The sequence below is a fragment of the Medicago sativa genome, chromosome 6, assembly GCF_051527215.1.
Source record: "Medicago sativa cultivar Bolivia chromosome 6, Bolivia_mono, whole genome shotgun sequence".
Taxonomy (NCBI): Eukaryota; Viridiplantae; Streptophyta; class Magnoliopsida; order Fabales; family Fabaceae; genus Medicago; species Medicago sativa.
This window is the reverse complement of record NC_140754.1, coordinates 26,766,377-26,772,641: the sequence shown is the minus strand read 5'-3', so window position 1 is coordinate 26,772,641 and position 6,265 is coordinate 26,766,377. Positions and strand designations below refer to the sequence as shown.

The 6,265-nt window shown below is 34.0% G+C and overlaps 1 non-coding gene across 1 annotated transcript; it reads right to left on the bottom strand.

The window, feature by feature from the left end:
- Window positions 1-6,046: 6,046 nt before the first annotated feature.
- On the bottom strand, window positions 6,047-6,119 carry TRNAF-GAA (transfer RNA phenylalanine (anticodon GAA)). Its single transcript has one exon. It is a non-coding gene; the product is annotated as a tRNA-Phe (tRNA).
- Between the last annotated feature and the right edge of the window lie 146 nt (window positions 6,120-6,265).

The following is a 6,265-nucleotide window of genomic DNA, read 5'->3' as shown; positions in this document are numbered from 1 at the left end:
AATGAAAGACTTTCAAAAGATTTCATCCAATTCAAATTTTCATAATGACTGGGTTGACTTTGAAAATGCATTCATTGAAATTGAATTGGTTGGGTGGTACCAAGAAAATCGATTATTAACTTACATTTCTTATTAAATATTACTTAATATTAAATATTAATTAAATTAACTGATCAACTTGCTTTGTTATCAAACATTTTTTTCTTGATTTCAATTTTTTTTTTCAAAAAAAAAAAAACGGATATATTTTAATATGAGACTAACTCCTACCACTTCGGATACTGAGGTTTCTGGACTTGAAAAAAAAATCTAGGACGTATCACGCAAATAATTGGTCCGGTACTCGATGTAGTTTTTTCACCGGGGAAGATGCCTAATATTTACAACGCTCTGATAGTTCAAGGTCGAGATACTGTTGGACAAGAAATTAACGTAACTTGTGAAGTACATCAATTATTAGGAAATAATAGAGTTAGAGCTGTAGCTATGAGTGCTACAGATGGTCTAAAGAGAGGAATGGATGTGATTGACACGGGAGCTCCCCTAAGTGTTCCAGTCGGCAGAGCAACCCTAGGTCGAATTTTCAACGTGCTTGGAGAGCCTATTGATAATTTAGGTCCTGTAGATACTGGCACAACATCTCCTATTCATAGATCCGCGCCTGCCTTTATACAGTTAGATACAAAATTATCCATTTTTGAAACAGGAATTAAAGTAGTATATCTTTTAGCTCCTTATCGCCGTGGCGGAAAAATAGGACTTTTCGGTGGAGCTGGGGTAGGTAAAACAGTACTGATTATGGAATTGATCAATAACATTGCCAAAGCTCATGGAGGTGTATCCGTATTTGGCGGAGTAGGTGAGCGTACTCGTGAGGGAAATGATCTTTATATGGAAATGAAAGAATCCGGAGTCATTAATGAAAAAAATATTGCGGAATCAAAAGTAGCTCTAGCTACGGGCAAATGAATGAACCGCCCGGAGCTCGTATGAGAGTTGGTTTAACTGCCCTAACTATGGCAGAATATTTCCGAGATGTCAATGAACAGGACGTCCTTCTATTTATCGACAATATCTTCCGTTTTGTCCAAGCCGGATCCGAAGTATCTGCCCTATTGGGCCGAATGCCTTCCGCTGTGGGTTATCAACCAACCCTGGGTACTGAAATGGGTACTTTACAAGAACGAATTACTTCTACCAAAGAAGGGTCTATAACTTCTATTCAAGCAGTTTATGTACCTGCAGACGATTTGACCGATCCTGCTCCTGCCACGACATTTGCACATTTGGATGCTACTACTGTACTATCAAGAGGATTAGCTTCCAAAGGTATCTATCCAGCAGTCGATCCTTTAGATTCAACGTCAACCATGCTCCAACCTCGGATCATTGGTGAAGAACATTATGAAACTGCGCAAAGGGTTAAACAAACGTTACAACGTTACAAAGAACTTCAGGACATTATAGCTATTCTTGGGTTGGACGAATTATCCGAAGAGGATCGTTTAACCGTAGCAAGAGCACGAAAAATTGAACGTTTCTTATCCCAACCTTTTTTCGTAGCAGAAGTATTTACAGGTTCCCCAGGGAAATATGTTGGTCTAGCAGAAACAATTAGAGGGTTTAAATTGATTCTTTCTGGAGAATTAGATAGTCTTCCTGAACAAGCCTTTTATTTGGTGGGTAATATCGATGAAGCTACTGCGAAGGCTGCGAACTTGTAAATGGAGAACAAATTCAAGAAATGACTTTAAATCTTTGTGTACTGACCCCCAATCGAACTGTTTGGTATTCAGAAGTGAAGGAAATTATTTTATCTACTAATAGTGGACAAATTGGGGTATTAAAAAATCATGCGCCTATTGCCACAGCTTTAGATATAGGTATTTTGAAAATACGCCTTACCAACCAACAATGGGTAACGATGGCTCTGATGGGCGGTTTTGCTAGAATAGGCAATAATGAGATCACTATTTTAGTAAATGATGCGGAAAAGAGCATTGACATTGATCCACAAGAAGCACAACAAACTCTAAAAATAGCAGAAGCTAACTTGAATAAGGCTGAAGGGAAAAGACAAACAATTGAGGCAAATCTAGCTCTCCGACGAGCTAGGACACGAGTAGAGACTATCCTTGAGGCTATCAATAGGTTCTAGTAACAAGTTGGTCCAGCAAAATAATTCAAAATTGAAAAAAATAGATAGAATAGAAAAAGATAGAAAATTAGAATAAAAAAAGAAAGGGTGAGTAGAAAAACTTATTAGATACCGGAATCAATGGTATCTAATAAGTTCTATCTATACCTTACCTACTATTGGATTTGAACCAATGACTCCTGCCGTATGAAAGCAATACTCTAACCACTGAGTTAAGTAGGTCATTTATCATCCTAAATAAAAAAAGTACCCATCTATCAGATCAATGGATTATAAATGTTATATTACTTAGAAACAATACCAACGCACTATCAATCAAAGAGATTCGATCATGTAATATTAATCTTGACAAGAATTTATTTATCGAATAAAATAAAATATGTATCAAAAGCACAAGGGCTATAGCTCAGTTGGTAGAGCACCTCGTTTACACACGCGCCAATGTTTTTTTTTCATAGGAGTCCATCATGTAATTAAAAGAGTTGATCTTATTGAGAAATCCATGTCTTACTCCAGGAATAAAATAAGAGAACAATAGCCTGACAAAGGATTTAGACGTCAAATAAAATCCATAATGGATTTGAGATATTGATAAGGTGAATACTTAATATATTCAATGCTAGGCAAATGAGTCTAGGGACCTCAAAAAAATTCTCTTTTCTTCCTATCTTAGGAACTTTAAGGTGTATGAAGTTTCATTTCCTATTTGATATTTTTATTTAAGTAGGTTGATAGAGAGTCCATTTAACTTTAGTTGATCCAGGCCAAAAGCAGACCTACGTCAGGATAACCTTCTTCTTTGAAAAACTTTGGTAGTGCTCTTAGATTAAAATCTAAAAAAAATAAATCAGAGCACAGGGAGTCATTTCCTTTTTCTTTGTGTAAAGAAAAAAGATGGTAGACTAATTGATATTTCTATCAGTTAATGAAAAAGCCCAATGCAAAAAAAAATGCACGTTGGGTTTTTAAAACAATTCAAATCATTTTGATAATAATAGTTTGATCTGTTTTACCGAGAAGGTCTACGGTTCGAGTCCGTATAGCCCTAATATTGCTACCTATACTACTCAGATTTATAGATAGTATAGATCCACTATCTATAATAGTAGATATATTTGATATAGTACTATATAGTATTTAGTACTATATTATATTAATTATATTCCATAGTATATGGAATACTAAATACTCCATACTTGTAATATTACTGGTTTAAATATACTATATTTTTAGTTAATTAGTATTATTAAAAATGAATCAATTTCTATTTGAATAGATTAATATTGGATAGAATAATATTTCTATTAGATTAGTATACTCAGATACTAGTATGAATTTGAATACTCAGATACTAGTATGAATTTGATCCGAAATAATGTAAATTTAATAAAATAAAAAGCATTTCTATTTAGTATTTAGATTAGATTAATTTTCATTAATCTAATAATTTGAAAATTGCAATTCAAATCGACTAAGAATTAATAAGAATCCGGTATATTTTTCACATTCATAGGAGTACATTTATGTTTTTGCTTTATGAATATGATATTTTTTGGACATTTCTAATAATATCGATCTTTATTCCTATTTTGGCATTTCTGATTTCTGGAATTTTAGCTCCAATTAGAAAAGGGCCAGAAAAACTTTCTAGTTATGAATCTGGGATAGAACCGATGGGCGATGCTTGGTTACAATTTCAAATCCGTTATTATATGTTTGCTCTAGTTTTTGTTGTTTTTGATGTTGAAACAGTCTTTCTTTACCCATGGGCAATGAGTTTTGATGTATTGGGGGTATCCGTATTTATAGAAGCTTTCATCTTCGTCCTTATCCTAATTGTTGGTTTAGTTTATGCATGGCGGAAGGGAGCATTAGAATGGTCTTAATTCTTGAATATTTAGACAATTAAACAAAACATTGAGACAGTTATGAATTCCATTGAGTTTCCCTTACTTGATCAAAAAACCAAAAATTCAGTTATTTCTACTACATTAAATGATCTTTCAAATTGGTCAAGACTATCCAGTTTATGGCCACTTCTCTATGGTACTAGTTGTTGCTTCATTGAATTTGCTTCATTAATAGGATCACGATTTGACTTTGATCGTTATGGACTGGTACCACGGTCGAGTCCTAGGCAGGCAGACCTTATTTTAACAGCGGGCACCGTAACTATGAAAATGGCTCCTTCTTTAGTTCGATTATATGAGCAAATGCCCGAACCAAAATATGTTATTGCTATGGGAGCCTGTACAATTACAGGAGGGATGTTCAGTACCGATTCTTATAGTACTGTTCGGGGCGTGGATAAGCTAATTCCTGTGGATGTCTATTTGCCAGGCTGTCCACCTAAACCGGAAGCCGTTATAGATGCTATAACAAAACTTCGTAAGAAAATATCTCGAGAAATCTATGAAGATCAAATTTGTTATCAACGAGAGAATAGGTGTTTTACTACGAACCACAAATTTCATCTTGGACGCAGTACTCATACCGGCAATTATAATCAAGGATTATTTTATCAACCATCATCTATTTCAGAGATAACCTCTGACACATTTTTCAAATATAAAAAAGTTAACTATCCTCCGACAAACGAAAAAGTGAATTAAACAGGATCCTTTTGTACAAAATACAATAAGAAATAGCAAACAAGTCAATCTTCAAAAATTTCATTCTAATACCAAACTTATATAAAAAAAAGCAGGAGAAGTAAAAAAAAATGCAGGGTCATTTGTCTGCTTGGCTAGTCAAACACGGAATAGTTCATAGATCTTTGGGTTTTGATTACCAAGGAATAGAGACTTTACAAATAAAGCCCGAGGATTGGCATTCGATTGCTGTTATTTTATATGTATATGGTTACAATTATCTACGTTCCCAATGTGCCTATGATGTAGCACCAGGAGGACTATTAGCTAGTGTCTATCATCTTACGAGAATAGAGTATAGTTTAGATCAACCCGAAGAGGTATGCATAAAAGTATTTGCCCCAAGGCAAAATCCGAGAATTCCTTCTATTTTCTGGGTTTGGAAAAGTGCTGATTTTCAAGAAAGGGAATCTTATGATATGTTAGGAATCTCTTATGATAATCATCCGCGTCTGAAACGTATTTTAATGCCCGAAAGTTGGATAGGATGGCCTTTGCGTAAAGATTATATCGCCCCCAATTTTTATGAAATACAGGATGCTCACTAAATGATAAAAATAAGAAAGTAATCCGCACTTCGACAACCCCAGATAGTCAAGAAATATCTGTATGTACATTTTCTTTTTGTTATAGATTCGACAGAATAATAGAGGTTTCATTCATATCTTAATTATGGATGGGATAAATAACAAAATGGATAAATAAAAAAGACAATAATATAGGGATTCATTGAGATTCTAAAATTGGATGGAACGATACTTAATTTAGGGTGAGCCAATAGGATGAACTGAAAAAGTTCTGTATCATTAACTATTTAAGATGTACGGTAACATCAATTAGATATCCGGCTACGAAAAAGAAAAAGTAGGATCAAATAAAATTAAAAGAAATGGACCGAATTTTTTTATAATGTATCTCAGATAAATTTTGACTATTCTCACCTCTGAACTTCCCTAGATTAAACTTTTTGGCCTTTCAACCAAGTAATTTTACGATTTGAATGTTGTTAAAATAGTAACATTCTTTTTGGAGCGCAGAAAAAATCGAAACAAAATGGAATCATTCATTTTCAGACTAACTTTCTATACCTAGAATATACATCTATTCATTCTTTAGCTAGAAAGAGTATATCTCCGTACGCCTAGATAAATTATGTATGATGATCAAGACCACTAAAAAATATGTATCTATTCCCAAATTTTAAGAAATTTGGGAATAGATACTCATAGAAATGAATCGCCGGGAACCAGATTTGAACTGGTGACACGAGGATTTTCAGTCCTCTGCTCTACCGGCTGAGCTATCCCGACCATTCTTGACACACCACCCTAATTTTAGGAAATTACTTGAGTCTATGTCAACTAAATAAAAAAAAAATAATACTTTTTGTTTTGAATTTTAATTAAAAAAAGGGATATAGGATAAAAAATTAGCGGATTAAATGGGCTTTTGGGGA